The sequence below is a fragment of the Thermobia domestica genome, chromosome 17 (genome assembly GCF_964235325.1).
Source record: "Thermobia domestica chromosome 17, izTheDome1.hap1.1, whole genome shotgun sequence".
Lineage (NCBI taxonomy): Eukaryota > Metazoa > Arthropoda > Insecta > Zygentoma > Lepismatidae > Thermobia > Thermobia domestica.
The window spans coordinates 164,247,903-164,271,667 of NC_137470.1; the positions used below are offsets into that span (position 1 = coordinate 164,247,903).

The 23,765-nt window shown below is 38.2% G+C and overlaps 1 protein-coding gene across 5 annotated transcripts in view; it reads right to left on the bottom strand.

The window, feature by feature from the left end:
• The window catches only part of LOC145674459 (uncharacterized), a 334,728-nt gene extending 317,041 nt beyond the window's left edge, over positions 1 to 17,687 (bottom strand). For 3 of the 5 annotated variants that reach the window (XM_081744537.1, XM_081744535.1, XM_081744536.1), the window contains exon 1: positions 17,054 to 17,687. The gene's annotated coding sequence lies outside the window, so the exon portion shown is untranslated. Of the gene's footprint in view, positions 1 to 901; positions 1,194 to 17,053 lie in introns of those variants that run through there. The other 2 variants (XM_081744538.1, XM_081744542.1) reach the window with 2 other exon arrangements.
• Between the last annotated feature and the right edge of the window lie 6,078 nt (positions 17,688 to 23,765).

A 23,765-nucleotide genomic window follows, 5' to 3' on the forward strand; every position in this document is an offset into this window, starting at 1 on the left:
GGTCCCGTCTCATATAGCCTCGCTGCTGAAAGGGACGTTAAACACGAAACCAACTGCACTCGTTTGTCTGCCTCTACCACACACACTACAGGGTACAACTTCCGGCCTTTTAAGTTAAAATTTTCAGAGTACAAGCACGAGACACACTAAATTTCCTGTATAGATTTTGGTGGCATACCAACGTAAAATGTCAAAATGGCGGCCATTTTTTCAAAACAGCGAGTATCCATGCTACGAAGCGCAATTTTCAGTCTTTTAAGTTGAAATTTCGACGGTAAAAGCACGAGTTACGCTAAATTTGTTGTACTGATTTTCTCGGCAATCGAATGTAAAATTTCAAAATGGCGGCAATTTTTTTCAAAAGAGCAGTGAGTAGAAAATTGTTGCAAGTTGTAACAATGACAATCTTGAAATATAAATCACATTTTAACACTTTTAGCCCAAAGACATTGAAATATTTGAAAAAAAAAAAAGATTAAACCCGAAAAAAACCATATGAGCCCAGGTGGGTTGGGCTTTTTCAAAAAAAAAAAAAGCCCGGGTTTTTTCAAACCCTGACTGTCACAGAAATAAAATTTACAGCGTACACAAGTTTATCGTTCAAGATCTTGTACCCAACAGCCTTCCTTTCGTATTGCAGTTTTGACAGTTTATCACAAATTCCCTCCACTAACTGTTCGTAAGTTAATATCATATCTTCTATCCTTCTATGGATTACTTTCTTAAGACCTCGTTTTCAGCTAATTGCTGTCTTTTCTTAATTTTTAAAGCTCTGCTATCGGGACTTTTTTCTTTCTGAAGGTGGCTTTTTTCATAGATATAAAGGAAGACCACTAAAAAATAGTCGGCACAGACGCACCTTTCAAACGTGATTTGTCATATACAAAATGCTGCAACTCACCTTTGGAATCAACGTAGGAAACTTCACGTAAAATGCAGTCAGCTTCAAAATGTTTGACACACACACTTGACACGCAGGGACTCCAGTTTTTTCGTTGAATATTACGGACCCACACTTCACGTAACGGATCTTCTTTGGAAAAAGAAAAGCACGACACATATTCAGAAACAACGAACTTTTACAGCCCGGAACACAACACCTTCCCGGCACTTTGGAATGCTCAGTGAACCAAATACATCTGATCCCTTCCCGCGTGATTTATTCTACTCGACCGTCACCAAGAACGACTGGTGACGTCAAACCACCTTTTAAAAGGTTCCCGCTTCCAGTGGAGTTCGCCGTGTGGGTTGACCGATGGAATTGAACAGTAGGGTTGCCAACTCTGGAAAGTAAAAAAAAAAAGCGTCATCCCCTCAAAATTCCCTATGATGTGAAGTATCTCTGTTCGGATAGTACAAGGGGAAGGAAATGCACTATCGTGAACAAAAATGCATTAGCACTTGTATTCTGCATATCCTTAGTGCATTCATAATAAGCTTAATTGATAGAAATATATTGTGCTTTAAATTAGAAATTGAAATTGGCATTGATCACTTCAGTATTTACCAGGAACTGCCACTTCTTTAAAATTATCGAAACAGGTGAACAAAAGTATATTAATCCTTAAGTGACAATTTTGGATTTACAAAATGAAATTTCATCTTTCAAACTTATACTTCAACTACAGGAAATTGCTTTAAGAAGTCCTTTTTTATTATCAATAAATGTACAAAATTCCTTAGAAGTAAATTTCAAATTTTCCCTGATACAGTGACAGTCCCTGTCATCTCTTTAAAATTATCTAAACAAATGAACAAAATATATTAATCGTTGGTAGATGGTGAAAGATGACAGTTTTGGATTTACAGAATGAGTTACTCTAAATCTATACTTAGAACTAGATGAAATTGCTTCGAGCTACATACAAATTTAAAAAAAAAAACGGTCATAAAGGGGCTGGTTAGAAGTTTGTACCGGTCACCGTCTTTAATCAAAATAACAGCAATATTTCCGGCCAGGCCGGTGAAAACCGATCAGTTGGCAACCCTATAAACAATGTCTTATTTCGACTCAACTAATTATTGGTTGGGGGCATTCCGTTAATTCCTTTCATAATCATTTACTTTCGTTAAGGCATAAGAACGGGACATTAAATTGTTGATTTGATTTTTTCTGAAATGTTCGCAGCATCGGTTTAGAAACCTAGTCGTACAGTAAAAGGATCAGAATTTTGGATAGTTCATGCAGCGGCGTACACAGAAGTTCGTGAAAGGGGCTTTGAACTCCGTAAATTTCAGGTGTTTGTATAATATATCTGAATATGGTACGTGTTTATTTTTGGATATCATCTTGGTCAAAGGTGTTAAAACCCTGAAACCCACACCATTTCGCACGAAACTGATTCATTTAACGTTGAAATATTTTCTCTTCAACCATTTGTCTCCGGTCCCAGCTTTTCATTATCTCAACATCAGTAGTTGAGTTGAGTTGATTTTGGGTTTAACGCCCCGTTCAGCAGCGAGGCTATATGAGACGTGGACCTACTGATTAACGTGGGATCCGAACCACATGAGCTCCCGCCGGGAATCAAAGCCGGGTCTCCCACGCCAAAGGCGCGTACGCTAACTGCTTTGCCACGGAGGAGCTCACCAACCTCAATAGGAAGGTTCGTGATAGGACTCCAGTTCTGTATTTACTTGGCTGTGACATATCATTACCTATGCTGTAAGCAATATGTTGTTTTACTCGTCATGAAACAAGCTTTTAGTTTAACTCAGAGCTGAGCCAAGTGATTTATATGCGTATGGTTCTGGGTTCGATCCCAATGAGTGTGTCTGCCGTGGATATAAGTCCGAGTAATGTTTTGAATCTCGCTGTATACAATACGGTTTATCCCATATAACCCTTAAGTTGAACTGTAATATTAAAACCTAATCAAACAATCGATTGCGAATTTTACATTAGCATACGTGCCGATGCATCAACCTATTTGAAAGAAAACGGTAAGCTCATTTTCTGAATTACAATACAAAAAAAGGTAGACCTGGTAATCTCGCCGAACACCTGTCGAAGAAGAGAAAGAAGTAAACATTCTGATAAGACTATCAGCCACCTTCCTCACTCCCTCCGTTGGTAAAGTAATTCAAGTAGTTTGGTGACAAGTCACAAAGGAAGAAGGTTCGGTTATTTCTAAACATATGCAGTAAGTCCAGATCTTTTTCTTCTCTGTCATACAGTGTCCATTTGGGTAATAGTATACATGAGAACCGTGATCTGCGTTTTTTCTGTGTTCTATTACCACTTCTACATGAAATACCATAAATTTTCTACGTAGTGCAATAGTAAGAAGTATCTATGTGCACAAGACATGCGATATGCGTTAAATCCCCCCCCCCCCGCCCACACACACATAGTCATAGATAAAGTACAAGGGCACTACACATGCAGATATAAAGTACAGGTACGTTCTTTTTTATTTTCTTATCAGTTGATAAGTAAATCAAAGTCGCTTTGTTACCCTTTTGGTAAGTTCGTAGATACTCAATGAATAATCCCTAAAAGTATGAACGTCCAGCTCCTTCGGGAACTGACGCGGCTTTACGTATACTATATCCTCCATTTGTTTTAAAGTATTGCTTTTCTCCGATTTCTTCCATATCATAACGTCAATAATGGATATAATAACATAAACCTATGGTGGATAGCCGATTTGACGTTTTTTTAAAATTCACGGAAGGATTACATTTTATAAAATTCGAGGAGATGAATTTGCAGTTTAATTAACCCTGAGTGCCGTATATTCAACAAAAATACAACACTGGGAGGCCTCCGTATTCAAAAGGGCCTCCGTAACTGAATCCACTGATTATTATTATTATTATTATTATTATTATTATCTCATTGTTTTAAATATTTAATGAGATATCACTATCAATGATATGAAAAGTCGAAACTGACACAAACTAATTTATTTATTTATACCAAATGTGGAATTCACCTCATCACTGGTTCCGCAATTTTCTGTAGCTTCAGGTCCCGCAAATTCCAAATATTGCCCTGGTAACAGATATACAGTGGGTCAAAAAAGTTTCCATACAGATGTTGTCCGGTTATGTATTGTAATATATCTTACAAAGTACAGAAAGAAAAGGACAATTTCTATAAGTTTTCTATAAGGAACTCCATAATAAGCATATACATAAGAGAATGAAACATTTGGTATCTATAATTTAGAAGAAAATCAAATATACACGAAATACTGACCATATTACAAGTCAAAAAAGTTTCCGTACACATAAAGAAATGCACATAAATAAGGGCACCACTTTGCATTTCGGCCCCAGTTAGTGATCAGTTTGGCCTCCTTTGGCCTTAAGTACTTCTCTCATTCGTTTCTGCATTGCAGTGGCCAATTTTGATGTAGTTACAGAGGAGATATTCCTCCGTTCTTCAAGTAATGCGTTTTCAACTAGTCCTTGTTTCTAATATTGTGTTTCCTAATGCACATCCCTAATTCATCCCACAGATGCTCAATAGGATTACAGTCAGGAGATTGTGGAGGAGTATGAAGTTGTTTCAGCTGATTATACGACAACCACTCTTTCACTTTTCGTACAGTATGTTAAGGTCGTTATCTTGCTGGAATATAAAAGAGGCTCCCATATTCAGTTTCTTTGCACTGTCATGGAGATTCTCTTTTAGAATGTTCAGGTAAACATGTTGGTCCATTGTACCTTCGATAAAATCCAAATGTCTTACTCCAACTGCACTCATACACCCCAAGAAGAGCATACCACAACCTCCATGCTTGAGAGTAGGACACAGATGCTTCGGTTCCATGTACGTATTTGGGTTTCTCCACACAATATCTCTTACATCGGATCCATGAATGTTGAACTTGTTCTCATCACTAAATAAAACAGAGTTCCAGAACCTAATTGGCTTGTCCACATGAGCTTTTGGGAACTCGACATATTTCTTGGCATTTGCTTTACTAACATATGGTTTCTTTCTGGCTACGCGAAAGTTGTAGCCCGCTTTTCTGATGATAGTGCGAACTCTTTCAGGAACCATTTGTTCACCATAGTCAGTTTCAAGCATACTAGCTAGTTTTGGAGCACTTGGTTTGGGTTCATTTCGAATAGTTCTTAAAATAACACGGTTATGATTATTCTTTAGCTTCGCTGGACGGCCACTGCGCGGTCGAACTTTGCAACTATTTGTTGCACTACACCTATTTAGAATGTATTGTACTATAGAGTGTAATTTATTTACTGTCTCTGCTATGTTTTTAAGAGATTTACCTTCTTGTCTAAATTTTACTATTAGCTCACGTATTGGAATGGGCACTTCCATTTTGACGAGTCGTTTTACTGCCTCTGTAGGTCTTCCTTTCCCAAATTTAACTGCAGTAGTACCTTATCACTAGTAGAGCACGCTACTGTCATCTGTAACCATTGAAAATGCTGTTTGGTGTGTGTTTTGCTTCCTTCGTTTGTATATTTGTACCCAATACGGAAACTTTTTTGAGCTCCATTTTTCAGCAACTTAACTTAAATCGTCAGTTATACTATTGATATAATCAATACCATCACTATAATGTTTACACATTTTAAGTAGACACGAACAAATTCAGCTAACGTAATTGCGATTTATTATTTATTTATTTTAAGATATTATAACATTTTGAAATTACTAATTTCTGGTGTACGGAAACTTATTTGACCCACTGTATACTTATCTGTAACTTTGCATACATACATTCAAAATAACATTTCAGATATAAATAAATTGAGTGGCCTATATAGGATTTTGTTTCGGGGGCTATGCACAACACGAGGAAGCACGGGGGCAATTGCCCACCTGAATTTGAGAATATATTTCAATCTATCGTTTACTAATAAGTTATACTAGGAAGAAAACGTGAAGCTCTTGTCAGTGGAGAACCCCCACACACAATTTTGAAATGACGCTCCTGCAAAAACACGTGGAATATTTGTAATCTCATTTTCAACTTAACTGATTTCATTTTACAAAAATAAATGAAAATATTCAGTTTCATCTGTGTACGTTTTTACCTGAAAAAAAAAAAAATGTTGAGACAAGTTGAAGCTGGAATATACTGATTGCAGTTTTAGTGACAAGAATTGCAGACTGGTGAATCTTTGAGTTTTACGTCCCACGTTTACGCCGGCTAGGTTAAAGGAGACGGTGATGATGAGAAATGAATGAAATGGACTGAAGAAAGCGAGAGGAAACAGGAGGACCAAGAGAAAACCCGCGCACACAGTGTTTGTCCACCACAAAGTTCACTTGGCGCGAGCTGGGATCTAATCAGGGACACCATGCACCAGAGATGAACGCTCTACCAGTGAGCCACCGCGGACCCTCTAGTGATTCTTATGTGATACGATACACACAAAAATTTAGCAGTGAATCTAGCCTTTTTTTCTATTCGTAGAAGAAAAAGAAAGCATCCTCTTGGCCTACAAAATTTCCCGAGTTACTTATTCCCCCCTTTGATTTTCTTTAATTCAAACATATATACCTTTCTTTATAGCTCAACGATGTAAACATTTCTTTGCTACAATAACTAAAGTCCCGTTATTTTTATATCCGTGCAAGTTGGTGTGGAACACCAGTTTCACTTATCAGCTCCTCTTAGTTTTGGTTGAGTTGAGTTGATTTTAGTTTAGCGTCCCTTTCAGCAGCGAGGCTATATGAGACGTGGACCTACTGATTAACGTGGAATCCGAACCACATGAGCTCCCGCCGGGAATCGAACCCGGGTCTCCCACGCCAAAGGCGCGTACGCTAACCGCTGAGCCACGGAGGAGCTCCTCTTAGTTTTGGTGTTACTGACGATGGCCAACTTGAATCGCAACTACCAACGGTCGAAAGTTTGATAGGAGAAACGAAAGAAAACAACAATTAAGAAAAAGAATCACAAGAGTAGAATGGACGAAAGAAAGAAAAAAAAAAGAATGCAGTTCTTACATGGAGTGAAATTTGACAAATACAGTATTATTTCTGAACAAAGAGCATAAGAAAATGGAAAGTCAATGAAATTCTTAGAAATGGTAAGAAAGATTGTTGTACGTGGAATGCGAAAAACTAACATTTATTTCGGGGGGAGGTTGAGCCCGATAGATCCCCCCTAAATACGCCACTAAATAAATTTAAAATGTAATTATGATTCAAGAACTACCTATCTCATTAAAAAACGAATAAATGATCATGCAATACACACTGTTAATTTCCTTATAATGCAAGTTGCATTAAGAAAAGAAATGTTCTATTTATTGCTGGCTAATTTATTTATTCATTCATAGTTTGTGTGTAGGACGAGGAGTTTTAACAACAAAAATGTTACGCATAAAGAAAGAAAATAGATCTGTTCTGCCTGCTTCGTATTCGTATGTTTATTCACTTGCTTCTTGGTAGTGACGTCACGCAAAACAACGAGCGAGGCGTCTGCGCTTGTATAGCACAACCTTTCTTTTATTGATACTGAGTTTACACAAAACCATTTACAAATCGTTGACCACGTGGTGCCACAAGAGAAATATTAAAACGAATTGCTAAAGGTAATGGAGGAGGTCCTGCAGTAGAACAGGCCACTATTCGCCTTGCGCGTTCTGAAGGATGGAACCTGGATTATTATGTTTGCAATTATGTCTATACGGTCTACTTTCTAGTGCAAAAGTCTGTGTTAGAAAATGAGGTCTTTGTTCAAGTGTCCCAAGTGTAAAGTTACCAAGTAAATTATCATGCTTCATATTTGGGATGAAATCCTGTCCTTTTGTATGTGAGAAAACGTATGAATTTGATTTGTAGGTTGTCTGCTCATTTTTTTTTACTATACTGTATATCCAATTATCTTAGAGGGCCGAGGTGGCTCAGTGGTAGAGCGTTCACTTCTCGCGCATGGGGTTTTTGGTTTGATCCAAGTTCGCGCGAAGAGAGCTTCGTGGTCGACAAACACCGTGTGCGTGTGTTTTCTCGGGGTTCTCCCGTTTCCTCCCACTTTCTTCATTCCACCATTTCATTCATTTCTCATCATCACCATCTCCTTTAGTTTAGCCGGCATAACTGTGGGACGTAACACTTAAAGATTTCATTTCATTTTTCCAATTATCTGAGAAAATCTTTCCAGAAACGACCAAGCCCCATTGTTGCCGGTTACGAGAATAACTCTGTATGCTGGGCATGTCGAAAGTCCAGAGTCATAGGCCAACTCTGTTATGAATAAACTAGAAGGTAAGGAAAGTTGTTGGAAATGGATGATTTCCAATTTAATATGACGGATTTTTATTTCAATCATACAAGCTGTTCGGGTTCCACACTGGCAGTGTTGCGAATGGTAAATGAAAAAGCATACTTTCCAATTCATGAGGCTGTTCGACCATGATGTAAGGGCCTATAAAAATGACACGAGGAACGTGCAAATTGTTACGTGGATGATCTTACATCTCGAATCCAATTTCCGAGCAATGCTGTATTGTTGGTATAGTGAAAGTTGGTCTATGGCTCTGGACTTTTCATACATCCTATATATAAAATACTTTGGTAGTATTTTTGTGTTTTTCCTCTGACTGCATTCTCTTCGCAATTTTACGTTGGTTGGATTGGGGTTTTGCCAGTAGCGTATATAAGGGGTGCTTTCGGGCTTACCCCCCTCCGAAATTTTATTTACTATATTAACCCTGCGTTACCCGCGCTAGAAAAGTTACAATAATGCTCGCGCACGGACTGAGACACCGTGTTTTCTTTTTATTGCAAAAAATGAGTTATAATGGAAAGGAAACGTTGAAATTTACGGAAAACTTTAATATTACATACAGTAGCAAGTATTCTAGTGGTAATTACATGTTTTACGTAATTACATGCCTACAATAATAGCTGCACTTAAAAATTTCTACTAAAAACTTGTAACCAAATATATAACTAAAAAAAAACTTTTTACTGGAAATAACTTATCAAAAAACATTGCTTTTGGGCCTGTATGCTCTCCACAGATGTATTTCTTGTATCTGGCACTTGTAAATCTGTTTTTTGTGTTCTGATTCCACGACCAAAATGAGCATCTTCCAGCATTACCTTCGACAGTTGCAGGTTGCTGATGATCTGGAACTCCATTGCTCTTCGAACTCTGATTTGCAGTTCACGGGGAAGGTTTATCTTCGCTGCTCTGGACTTGGAGAATTACAACCGGAAGCTATACGGACTGTCCGCACGTGTTACCGATGAATTAACTTAAAAAAAACTACGCCCGGAACGTGAGACCGTGCGCGAGTAACGCAGGGTTAAAGTAAATGAAATATCTTGTAGAATTTTCAATTACCAGGGCTAAAGTTAGCAAAGCCCGCTCCCCAAGACAAAATCGTAAATACGCCACTGGATTTTGCGTCCCTTTCAGTAATATTATATGAACCACGGACCTACAGCTTAACTTGTGAACCAAACTACATTACCTCTCGCCGGGAATCAAACTTTGGCCTTTATGCACGCTAAATAGCAATTCTACGTATCAGTACATATACTCGTTGATGAGTGCATGGACTCTTCAGTTTAATTCCCATAATAACCATGTAACATGGGTTCCTGTCACAACGACAAGTTGAGTCCTCAGGTTGCGGATCGAGGAGAAGCCCTCTAAATATAGAGGTTAGCTGCGATTATACTGCACAAACAGTCGCGGACAGACGGCAAGGAGTGGTCCTCCAGCTTGGAGTTTTGACGTGAGGCTAACAACCTTATCCCATTTTAAAAAAGCTACTTGTCTTAAAAACGTCCACAGAAGCCTCGGAGGGGCACGGTGGCTCAGTGGTAAAGCGCTTACCTTTGGTGGGTGCGGTTCCTGTTTTGATCCCGGCTAAATAGGTTTGTAGTGGACAATATCGTGTCCGTAGGTTTTCTCGGAGTTCTCTCCCTTTCTCATTAAACCACTTCTACCATCATTCTTAACTTGCTTTAATCATCGTCTCCCTTAGCCTAACAAGCATAACCGTGGGACGTTAAACTGAAAGATTTCGTTTTCATTTTTAGAAGCTTCGGGCCGGTAATGATAACTTGGCATAACCTCAGCAAAGTCAAATGAACTTGAGATTTTTAACATTAAATATAAGAAGTCTTTACAGGACAGGCGCGTTAAAATCTGTAACGACTGAGCTAGAGAAATAAAGGATGGACCAGTGGCGTACTTTGACACTATGAGCGTATTTACCGCAGATTAAATAGGACGAAATGTTTACAGTGCAACAGTATTTTTCGATAGCCTACATATTATATTTCGATATTTTATCACGCGTGCATAAATACTGTCTTCGCAATAGTCACGTATCCACTGTAAGTTCTAAGTTATAGGCATTTCACCTGAAGCTATGAAGGCCGAGCTCAAAAAATAAATTTCGAAAGGATGGAAGAGATTTGTGCGATAATGGATTTCCGAAGAACTATTGTTTTAGTTGGAATATACTTGAAAACGAGACGCGGAAATGTGGTGGGTTTACCCCACATTCCAGCTTCGACCGGAATACGGCATCTATAGAAATATTGAATTCAAGTCTGATCAGGATAAATTTGCACATACCAGTTATTATAGCTAATAAATCAGTTATTTATGTGAACTAATTTATTGTCCCCGGTAATACAACTATTTAACGACATAAATATAAAATTACTTACCATCAATAAAAATGTTCTCAGCAATTTTCTGGCATGTTCTTGTCCTTAGCTGTGAGTCCTTATATTTCACATGTTTTACGTTGTATAAAATTCCATTTTCTCTTACTTGCTCTACGAGCAGCTCCTCAAAACTTGGTTTGACCTCCGCCATGTTTTGATAATCACAGTGTCAATACTACAGTTTATGAGCGCTACTTCCGCCAGTTATTCTGACGCGGGTGTAGCGCGCCATCTCTAATGTGTAATTTCACTGGTTACTTAGGAAAATTGCTCGCAACTAATGATGGTAAAGGACAGATGAAAACACGCTAAGTCTTTTCCCTCCACATTCCTCAACAACTTGCTTAAAAGAAAAATGTAGGGCATGAATTCAACAATCAATTGTGACAACATAAAAAAAAATTAATCTTCGGCGCGGGAGACCTAAGTTCAATTCCCAGCGGGAGTTTGTGTGGTTTGGGTCCTACGTTTCCACGTGTCATAACACACCTCGCTGTTTCAAAGGGACGCTAAATCCCAATCTAAGTAACAAAGTACATTAATGCCGATACTGCAAGTTTCCAACAATTTTAAAATAGGTATTTGAAGCACAAACGAAATGTATAATGTACTGTTATTCACTTTTATTTTTTGTCGGAAGAGAATCAAATGTAAACCATTAGATAGTATCATCAGTATAAACTATTGAAAGTCATAATGTATAATGGGGATATTAAGGCTAGGAGTATAATACAAGGACAGACTCAAGAGGTGCGAGACCTCACCGTGGAACACACAGCCAAGAGATTTTCGAAGCCTAGAGCCTCTATATTGAGCATCAGCATATCACAAAACCCCACGGTTGTCGCGCTAAGCAATGATGGCAATGGAATGGGTCACGAATGACCCGTGAGCCTAACAGACCCATGACCCGATTTGATCAAAGTAGATCCGTGATCCATACAGATGTATGACCCGGAATAATTCGGAAAACCTATGGACGGCTGTGACCCAGAATGGCCCACGTCGTCAAATGTGAAGCTTCTAACATAATTTCCGCAAACATGATTCTCTCCTGTCTCATTGACCTTTTACTAAATATATTACTAAATTGTTGTTTCCATCTGTGTCAAACATTGCACTGAAAAATAACTACAAGGTTTAGGATTTAGATTTCTGGGTTCTCGGCATCTTATGGCTACTTAGCCCGTCACGTTTGAGGGATGACGTCCCCTGGCGAGCACACTATCCGGGGAAAGGGAAGGAAGAAAAGATTGGGGAAGGAAGGAAACGGCCTGGGACCTGTAAGTTAGGTACCACCCCGGCATTTGCCTGGAATGAATTAGGAAAACCCAGGAAAATCTCATTCAAGGTGGCTGGCCTGTAAAAGCTATTACAATTTTTCGACCGAGTGCCCCCACCGGGAAACTACAAGGTTTATCAGAGTACAAATGTTTCAGAATCACGAAAAAGACAAGCTATATGTTTCTCTTATAAGTAATCGTCAAAATTTAATCGACCTGCAAAACTTGGTTAGAATACTATAAAAGATACTGCTGAGCCTAACAGTGTTTTGTTAATCCGTTTTGTATAGGATTTGTTCAAGAATCACGTACGGAATAATGGATAGACGTGAAATTATATTTCAAATATTCAGGACATGGTATATGTATCTTAGTTAAGAAATGTCACAACGAGAATCAAACAAATGAATGTTCGAGTTCAAGCAGTGGACATCATTAATCACCATGCTGCACAGATGACATTTCGGCTTTCTGAGTCGCCAGACCTGTACAAGTCTCTGAGTCATTGGGTCTGTCCGGATCGCTGGGTCTGGCTAAATCTCAGGTTCTGTCCGTGTTGCTAAGTCTATCTGGGTCACCGGGTCTGAGAAGTGAATCTTAAACACAGATGATCTGGACAAAAGTCGTGACCCATGACCCACTCCACCACTGTTCCCGGGACCTAAAGACTGGACTAGTAATCGCGGAAACATCGAGCAGTGGTACGAGATAAACATCGGATGATACCTTTATTGCAGGCCAGCAGTTGCTTTTAATTACTTCTCTGCACTGTGTTCAGAGCATAGGTGTCCAAAGTCGCGAACCCGAGTGAGCCCCAACCTCAATGAAATAAGTGATCACGAGTCCGAGTGAGCGCGAGCCCACTTGAGAGAAGTGATCGTGAGACCATTTGAGATAATTGAGTGCGAGCCCAGTTGAGGGAAGTGAGCACGAGCCCAAGTGAGTGCAAGCTCAATCGTGAGAAGTGAGCGTGAGCCCGAGCGAGCGCGAGATCAATTTAGTGCGATCCCGCGCTCGCTTCGCACTCACGTGAACCCATTTGCTTCAGAAACAAAAAGATAAGAAACGCACTCCGTGTCCAGAATTGAAAAGGAAGATTGAAACAACTTTACAAAAAGAAGAAAAAGAACATTTTGATGACTGTTTGAGGTCTTAGCTATCATTTTATTGTTCAAAGGACTTCAAACATCCTTCGATACGAAACAGACTTTTTCATAATTATTATGAGGGAATTGTATTTGTTTGAGGCTGTTATTTGTTTTAGTTGTGAACCAATGAACATAGATACAATAGTGACTGACATTATTTTAACAAAAAAAACGATTCAGATAATAGTTAGCGCTGTCGAAAAAATAGGAAACTTTAGAAAATGCCGATTAATTTTAATAACTGTATCAGGGATGGAAATTGGAGTGGGGAGTACGCCATTAATCAGCCCATTTCATATGGTCTAAACTTGCGAGCCCGAACGCGAGTGAGCGCGAGCCTAATTGAGAGAAATGAGCCCAAGCTCGATTAAGCGCGAGCCCGATCGAGAGAGGTGAGCGTGAGCCCAGTTGAGAGGAGTGAGCACGAGTCCGAGTGAATGCAAGCCCAGACAGAAGCGAGCGCTAGCCCAATTAGTGAGCGCGAGCCCAGTTGAGGCAGGTGAGCGTGAGCCCGAGTAAGCGCGAGCCCAGTTGACAGGTGAGTGCGATCCCAGTTGAGAAAAGTAATCGCGAGCTCAGTCGAGGGAAGTGATCGCGAGCGCAAGTTAGCGCGATCCCAGTGCAAAATGGTCATCTATGGTTCAGAGCAGTGGCGGATCCAGGATATGATCAAGGGAGGGGCTAAACCATAGTTTGCTGTTTTATCCAGTGTAGAGCAGGATTGAAGCCTATTTTATCCAGTGTATAGTTGAGCGTCAAGGGGGGCTATAGCCCCTATACCCCCTTAGATCCGCCTCTGGTTCAGAGTGAGAGATGTCTAATCTGTCTAGTGGGATGTCTAATATATAGCCCCCTAACAATCAGAAATAAATAGACAATAGAACAAATAGTAGCTTATACAACAAATATTCTTAGAAATTATTGTAACATAAATAGAGCACAAATTCGATCATAAATATAACCCATATTAAAACAAAGATGAAAAGCGAGGAACTTTAAAGTAATTACCCCAGCAAGGAAGATCTGAACCAGGGGCGTCATTTCAAAATATTCTTACCTGGTGCCATGTGTAATTTGAATTTCAGCACAAACATATAAATAAATATTATTACTTATCAAGACTCTTGATAATATGAATTCTCAGAAAGCTTTTACTTTGACTTGGACAGTAACTGCAACCGATTCATCTGACCCGGTTCCTGGAGCAGTTTAGGAATGTTATTGAAGCTGCTTCACCCGATCGTGAAGTTATGTCACGTGGTATTATCATTGGGGTTAAAGGTGGAATAAAACTAGCCTTGCGGGGCTTGTAATCCTCTTCGCATTCTGAGGTTCGCTCAGCTGTGTTTCATAACGTAAGTAAATCATTTTTTTTTTTAAATCAACGTTGTGTGTGAAAAGTGAACCACATATCACGTGACAGCACCAAAGGCACAAACAGTTCCAACAAGTGATTGAGGCACAAACAGTTCCAGGAAGTGACTGAACTTGTAAGAGCCAAATGATGTCACTGTCCGAGTCAAAATAAAATTTTGTCGAATTCTCCCTCTACTTTCCAGGACTGCCAACTTTTCAAACCTGCTCACCCGTACATTCACAGCTTGAGTCCTTCAAATTTAATTTCCTTAAATTAGAACCTTATTTCAGTTACACACATCCATGAGATTTGTTTTTAAAAATCTATGTTCGGCAATATTTGTTACAGAATCAAAATAATGTTGATTTGAAACTGTAATTAACATTTATTTCTGAACAGACATATACTTGTTTTCATTTTTCAATAATAATCGACTTGTTGCATTTAACCACCAAAGAAAACCAGCGTCAAAATTAATAGTTCACCCGTACATTTTGAATACCAACCCGAACACCTGTATCTGAATTGTTAAACCCGTACGTTGACAGCCCTGCTACTTTTCTTTATAATACAAGAAACTCGAAAGTTGAAAGGCTAATCAAAATAACGAAATAATAATGGAAAATTAGTGGTTCAATTGTTTTATGGCAGTAATATAATAGTTAATAATAGCATATAATAGTTAATTATGTGATATAGACAGATTGACAAATGAGTCTGATTTTACTTTTATTTTATAGGTTACAAGCATCAACTACCCGCTTTGCTGGGTTAAGTTAAGAAAAAATAGTGATATGTTTCGTTAGTCAGTCACTTTTTACTATTACTAAAGCGCTCCTTGATATTGGTCATTTTCGATGATTTTTATATATCCCCTCTCCTCCCCATGTTGCGGGCCACGGCATTAGAAGTGTCACTGTTCATCTCAGCGCTCAGCGACCTCAAAAACGATCGACTCGACACTAATATCAGTCATTTTCGATCATTTGTAAATGTATTTCTCCTCCTTTAAGTTACATCGCCAAAGTGATATGACAAAAAATAATCTCATGTTTGAACTTCATCTACGTTGAAAATTTGATCGAGATCAGTCCGGTGGTTCAAGAGTGAAGTCACATAGACAGTCACTCTCATTTTTATTTTTATTTTTATTTTTTTTTTTTTACATATATATCTCCCCATCCCCCTCCCCTACCTTGCACCGTCAAAGTTAAATGATAAAAATTATCCCAAGCCCGAACGAAATCTACGTTGAAAATTTGATCAAGATCGGTTGTGTGGTTCAAGAGTTATTAAGTTTTATTTATCTTTATATATCTGTAAGCTCCCTTCCCCCTCCCCTAATGTCTACCGTCGAAGTGATATGATAGTAATCAACCCAGGTCCGAACTTCATTCTTATTGAAAATTTGATTAAGATCGGTCCTGTGGTTAAAGCGTGATGAAGTGACAAAAACAGTCACTTTTATTTTTATTCTTTTTACATATATCTCCCCCTCCCCCTTCCCTAGGTTACACCGTAAAAGTGAAATAACGAAAACATCCCAGGCTCGAACCGTATGTATGTTGGAAGATTGATCAAAATAGGTCTGGTGGTACAAGAGTTATGAAGTTTTATTTATTTTAATAGACTTCTCCCCTTCCCTCCCCCTCCCCTAAGATCTACAGTTAAAGTGATACGATAAGAACCACCTCATATCTGAACTTCACCTACAGTATGTTGAAAATTTGGTTAAGATCGGTCTGGTAGTTTAAACGTGATGAAGTCACAAAGACAGTCACTTATTTTTCCTTTTTTTTTTTACATATATCTCCCCCTCCCCTTCGTTGCAGTGTAAAAGTGAAATGTAGAAAACATCCCAGGCCCGAACCTTAGCTATGTTGAAAGTTTGATCGAGATCGGTTGGGTGGTTCAAGAGTTACTAAGTTTTATTCATTTTCATATATTTTCCCTCCTCTCCTCCCCCAACCCTAAGATCACTCAAAATGAAATGATAAAAAAAAAACTTCCCAGATTTGAACTTCATATATGTTGAAAATTTGATTGAGATCGATCGGATGGTTCAAAAGTAATTAATTCACGAACATAATTAATTCACTTTTATTTTTATATTTATTGATTTTTGTATATCTCCCCCTCCACCCCCTCATGAAAACAAAAGACGCAAACATTTCAGAGAGTAGTGAGAAAATTAATGTTTCTGAGGGAATTGCCACGCCTACTTGTCCCGCTAAAATAGCGCTTTTTCACTTGGCTTGGCGCCATATAGCTAGTTCATTCATTTCTATCTCTGAATCACTTCAAGGGAAGTGTCCGGAGGGAAGATTCAGTGGCGGTAAACCGGCTTTGGAGCCACCCCCGCAGTAACTTAAAAGAGGCCCTATCTCAATCGTGGATCATATTTTTCTATTGTTCGATGATCATGGATGTAGTACCATATACTGGTTGATTTTACACATTAAACATATATGTTTTAGCTGAAATTTAATGTGAACAGCGAATACACACAAAATTGAACTACTACTACTATTATTAATAATAATAATAATAATAATAATAATAATAATAATTTAATAGCTACATAGACATCAAAACTATGATAGAAAAATTGAGTAAATAGAAACTAGTTTGCACTTACATTCAAAAAGCATACTGTCTGCTGCACTGCTTGGATAGTAGGCTCTTGCACCGCTATTAGTTTGCGCTAGTTACATAAAACAAGATAAAAGAAAATAAAAGCAGCTTCTTGATTCTCACTAATTTAAAAAAAAAAATGTTCAGTACACTTTACAATATTCACTTACACAAGAGGATAATGACCACTTGTCTGGTCCGTATCAAATACCACACGTATCATATTTTAAATTGTACACAGACGTGAGCTTCTTTAGAAAATCTTCGATTTTTCAAGGGTAAAAATTGATCCACCATTACGTCCAAGTTGATCTTATTCATTTGACCACGTTCAATACTAAGACTGGCCAGTGATAACGCACGGTTCTCTGCTTGACTACACTCCCTATGACCTCGAAGGGACAATACCCACACGGACGAAATTTGCAAAACATCAACAACACATATTAGTACATTTCTTTTCATTTCCGCCGTTCTTCATTTATTTGATCTTCCACTGTGTCGTTTTTGTTCCACATATTGTTCGTAGCACACGTTTCCAAGTGATATTTTTCGTTTCCGTGCAAAAATGCCTTGGCACCCAGAATACGGCCCGCGAATTCCGTGAGAAGCGGGCTGAACACCAATCAATGTTTGTTCATATTACATCATCTCTGTCAAACACACTAGTGTTGCCAACACTCAACGAGAAAAAGTGGCTAAAATCAATAGCTAAAAATAGTCAGAACAGAAATAAGCAAGCTTCCGCCCTGAGACAAGGATAAATAAATTCGATTCCTATAATAACATAAAATTAAAGCAAAAGACCTTTCACAGAAATAAATATCATCTTCTTCTTCAGATTTAGGTAAAGCTTCTTTTGTCTCGGTTGTTTGTTCTGGGCTGCTTTTGAAAATGAAATGAAATTTTTGAGTTTTACGTCCCACGCTTATGCCAGTAAAGCTAAAGAAGACGGTGATGATGAGAGATGAATGAAATGGTGGAATGAAGAATGTGGGAGGAAACGGGAGAACCCCGAGAAAACCCACGCACACGGTGTTTGTCCACCACAAAGTTCACTTGGTGGGAGCAGGGTTTGAACCCGGGACCCCAAACACCAGAGGTGAACGCTCTGGGCTGCTTTTGTTTTAAACTGCTAAAGTGTGGATGAAATTTCGTATAGATAATAACATAACACTTTTACACGCGGCGCAACCCAAATCTGAATATTAAGAAACATAGAAAACTGACAGGCAAACACGTCTCTTTAAAAAACAGAAAAGTCGCGCATTATATACCATTACCGTCTACCCAGTTCTTTCCACAGTGCAGTTCTACTGCCCTTGGTCTGCCGTGTCGTGACAAAACGCTGTAACTTTGGCGAAGAAGTTTTGCGAAAATGAGCCTTAAAGTTTTCATCCGAAAATGTGATCTGTTTCGTGTAGAACCAGTGTAACTAGGCAATAATGGTCAACCAATCAATTTTCACCAAATTTAATCACACAACATGCATTTACGTAACATTACATGTAACCACGTGTTTCCAAAGTCAAGATACACTGGTTCTACACGATACAGATCACATTTTCGGATGAAAACTTTAAGGCTCATTTTCGCAAAACTTCTTCGCCAAAGTTACAGCGTTTTGTCACGACACGGCAGTGGTGTAGTATAGAGTTTCCCTTAGCACGCCACTGCCTACAGTCCGAAACTACGGTCGCCGCCTAACGGTTGCCAACTCATATATTTGAATTATTTCCAGGTGTTTCGATTAAACCGAGGTATATGATTAGTAAAAATGTATAGCTACAAAATAATTCATTTTTATGTTTGGGCTACAACTCGCTATTTTTGATCGTAGCATCTGGCAACACTGCAACGGGCACCGGTCAGTTGAGTTTTCAGTCAGTTGCCCGCATATAGTGTAGCATTTTCTGTCGAAATGGACATTAAAAAAACTCATTAAAGAGGTGAGAAATGACCCCTTTTTGTATGATCGAAGACATTCGCCAGTATAATGAAATATCTATTGTATCTTCAAAACTAATTCTCGACACAATCTGTGATGTTCACCTAATTGTTATCGTTATAAATATATTTATTTCATTGAGCCACTTCCACTTTTTGTCTTTTTCATGAGAACAAATAAGGCTAACATTTCCTCTTTATTAGAAGAACACAACATATTACTATGAGTTTTACTTCTGCCGACAAAAAGTGACTGTCTGATGTGTGCTAAGGTATTTATCTTTTACTGATTCTTTTCCAATGCCGAATAACCTCATCTTGCTCACTGGTCGATTCGTTGAAAAGGCAACAGGGTCTGCAATAAACAGTATCTAAAATAGGTGAATATCTGAAAATCTTGCAGTTTAACATCCTACGATTGTGCCATTTAGACTAAGTGTAATGGATGATTAAGCAAGTGAATGATGATAGCAGAATTGGTGGAACGAGAATGTGGGAGAAACTGGAGTGCCCGAGAAAACCCACGAGCACGATGTTGACCATCACAAACTTACTTCGTAGGGGTCGAACTAGGGACCCCACACACCAGAGACATCGCTCTACCACTGAGTCTACGTAACCCCTTCCTAAGTAGGGGTGAATAACACAACTAAAATCTTTATACAATATGTATAAATCTATAGATACTACCACTTTTAGTTTTAATAAATATTCTTCACTAAAGGATTTGTTTGTTTGCGGATCTAGCGGGAAGGGAGCTTTGGGTCGACACGGTTTAGACGCGAGAATAGCTCGTTTTGTCTCTAGGGTAAATCTCTGCTAAAAACCTCTATCGCTACGAAAAAGTTTGGAGAAATTTGAAGGAAAGGGTTTTGAAATATCTGAATTAAAATACCGTTATTATTGTTCGAAATTGGAAAATCTCTTGTTTCTTGTTGGGAACAAGCACTACTTTCTGCTTTTAACTATCAATGAGGGTCGAAGTTTTTATTGTTTGTAAGTAAATGGTGACTATTACTTTTAGGCTTTTACTTGCAGCCTGCTTTTCATGTTGAAGCTTGCATTTCTGAGGTCCGCTTAAATATTTACGCTTTTCAGCCATTTTAAAGGAAAAACTTCACTAAACAAGTTTAAAAGAATCCTTAGAGTATTACAGTACTTATTCACTTCTCGAAAGCTCAAAAACATAAACATACCACTGAGGAATCAAACGACTTCTCTCACGAGTAGGACGAACTATGCGTTTGTATATACAAATTTCGCCTATTGATATCGAAGAAAAACTATATCTTCGGGGAAAATAAAACTGGTACACATTTCGGGAAGGGGCTAAAGGAGAAGTTTAAAGGAGCCCATACACGCAGACACATGCATGACGAAATCTTCCAACATGCATGAAAAATGATAAAACCACAGGCAAGTTGATCGTGTATGGCCTCGTTCATGCATGTTGAAAGTTTTCAAAATCTTCTGTAAACATGCATAATAGTTTTTCCGTTCTTCATGCATGTTTACTGTGTATGTGCTCGTTCATGCAAGTTGGTTGTTTTATGTTTAGATTCTTCAATGACGACAGCGGAAGAAATCACGTGACTCTTTCCTCTGTAATGCCAAGATCGTACAAAAGTAGCCAATCAGACGATGGCAGAAACGAGAGTAGCCAATCAGATGCTCTGTTGTTTTTAGGCTTCATCGATTTAATAGGATGAAGATGGACAGATACTCTATTTATAACATCCTTGGCTTGAAATCTATCTTTTGAAGACATTGTACAAATTTTGGCAGCCAAAAGAGCCCACAGAGTTAAATTTTAGTTCCAGCTTTTTATGTTTACATTTAACTTACATTGATATAAGAGATTTGTAAAATGTCCGCGTATAATACTCGAGACAACAGCTTGGCTGTATGTCATATTTAAATATTCTGTTCTAAAGCAACAGACTGTCGATTCACTCTACACATATGCACATCTCGGTATAACTTCAAAAACATTGTGATTTGCAGTTATTATGATAAGACTATAAGAATATGTCAACCATGCTACTCTTAGATTATTTGGCAATCAAATACAGTACTAATTCTTTTGGTGGTTTATTTTGTACTAAAAATTAGATTATGTACTGCAATTTTGAAATCAAGCTTTACCACTTGAAGTAAATTGGAATAGGACAATTACTGTGTAATGTCAATATCAAGTGTAGTCGGGAAGCGTTTTGGATTGGTTAGTAAAAGGGAGGGGGGCGCTAAGGCGAGTGCTCGCCCCGGGTGACAACTAGCCTAATTGTGTTTATTTGTAAAATATGAACAAAATCGCTTGAGTAATTTAGGAGAAAAACGTATCCAAAAATCTACACCAAGTAAATAAGTAGAACAATATTGAAGAAGCGAAAATGAAGGTTTTGCGTTAGAAAGCTTATAAATTTAAAGTGCAACGTGCAAGATGGAAACGAATTGTATTTTTATCACAACAGACGCTTCGTATACGTACTAGAGGCGCCGGCAAAGGAGAGTACAGTAAGTCCACATGCCTTCTTCATCTATGTTTTATGAGGAATCGAGGTAAATCGATTTACCTTGTTATTGTAGAGGGCCCTTCAATTTGTTTGTATCGGATGAGCACAACAGTGACTTGTGATTGAGAAAGATAAAATTATATACACATATAACACTGTTGTCAGAAATGAAATAAAATATGGACAATGATAATACATTCTAAATATATCTTCTTCTTCTTCTTCTTCATTATTATTATTATTATTATTATTATTATTATTATTATTATTATTATTATTATTATTATTATTATTAACTATTCCCTGTTCAGCGTAAGCTCTAAACTCCGGTAAACAAAATATTTGTATCCTTCCGCTTGTCACAAATACGATTGGCTAGTGATGTATCACTCCCACTCCCCATGGGGAGAAGCAAATTATACACGTGTATTTTGACAATAGTGTCTCGTGCTGTGCATATACTTACAGCAGCAGCAGAAAAAAAGGAAAAAAAACTCGAAAGATTGAAAAAAAATATATTTGAATTTTGCTGATAAACAATTGTTGCTTAGTGAGTAAAGGTTTACCTTGTTGGTGTTTCACAACAACACTCGCTGAACCGGGATTCATGCCAGCCGTCTTTCAGGCTTGAAAGCAGAACAAACGTCCACAGTTGAATTGGCGCCATAATTACTGCGCATGCTTAATGTTTATTTCTATTGTTTCATTAACCACACTTCATTGCAGTTTTATTAGATAATCCGTATTATATTTTTATCATTTATAATAATGTAGCAGTTTTATATGGAGCTTCATAGTGAGAGTAATAATCAAATCATATGCACTATTTTGCGGAGGAGTACAAGCGTCGGTAGGCCAACAGCAAATCAGCGGGATTTAGTTTCACATGGCTTTGTTTACCGCAGTTTAGAGCTTAGGCCGAACAGGGTTTAGTTTTGTCCTTTGACACGCGTCATGTCCTAGATGTAAATCTTTCATGAAAGCAGAGAAGTGAACTTGTTTCTCCGATTACCTTTGTAAATAATCGTTGTTCATAGATTTGCTTAAGACAATTTCCCTCGACCGACACAAAATTTCCCTTTTATCAAATTTTGGGGGCACGGTAGCTCAGTGGTAAAGCTATAATCTGTTACGTGGGGTCCTGGTTCGATACCCGGCCAAGTAAGTTTGTGGTGGACAACATCGTGTCCGTGGGCTTTCTCCGGGTACTCCCGTTTCCTCCCACAATTTCATTCCATCAATTCTCCTATCACCATTCACTTGCTTTAGTCACCGTCACCCTTATGAGGCGTTTACACTTAGTCGATTTGCGTTCGATTCAGTTGAATTGACGTCACTTTCAACTTAATCGACCGTGTAAACGGGACTTCAACTTAATCGCTTGTTGATCGAAGGCGACTAATCGACTGGCAACTGAATTGAAAGACGTTCTGTTTTCTGTGGTTGAAATAATTGAACACATCCATCGATCTGATTCGGCTGTGAACGTCACATTATCTGTGTTATAAGATGATTTGCATATTTAAATTTTTCGTGAAATTATGAATAATATTTCAATTTAATTAGGAATTTGCATATAAAGAATTTTGAGATTTAAATAATTACCAGCGGGAGCATATAACTTTTATTAATATTTCTATGTATATTTATGGTTTATTGTGTTATGTAAATGAATAGTAATGAACAACAGGGCAGGACTTAAGCGAGAAGCAATGAGAATTTGATATTAATTAATATTAACGTCTAAGAAGATAGCGAATTTTGTATTTTGATATGCTAGTTTGCATGGATAGAGGCAGAGAAAGCTTCCCAGAAAAAAAAAAACTCAAAGAAAGCATGTGTACTTAACGGAGCGTTGGACACCCAAGTTGAGAAGATTTTTGAAATCAATATAACCATATGAATAAGGATAGAAAACCTATGAGATTCAGATTTTGCTTAGATGTATTGCTAGTTGAATTTCTTAGTGTTGTTATAGGAAGTAGCATACACTATCACTACCGAGACACAGATCCTACGGAGGCAATACTTGAAAAAATCATAAAAGTTTTAGCATGTCTATGAGAGAAATCCGAATACAAAGAGGTGTTATTTTTTTTAAAACACGCCCATTTTTAGCGTGTTCGACTTTTGAAGCGTCGTTTTGCCAACGGAACATTCTCAGAGAAAGAGAAGTTGACTATTTTAAAATTATTGACGAGTCCACTTGAACTAGAGGGGAAGCTGTCTAGAACGTTGTTTGTAATGGTTCCATGA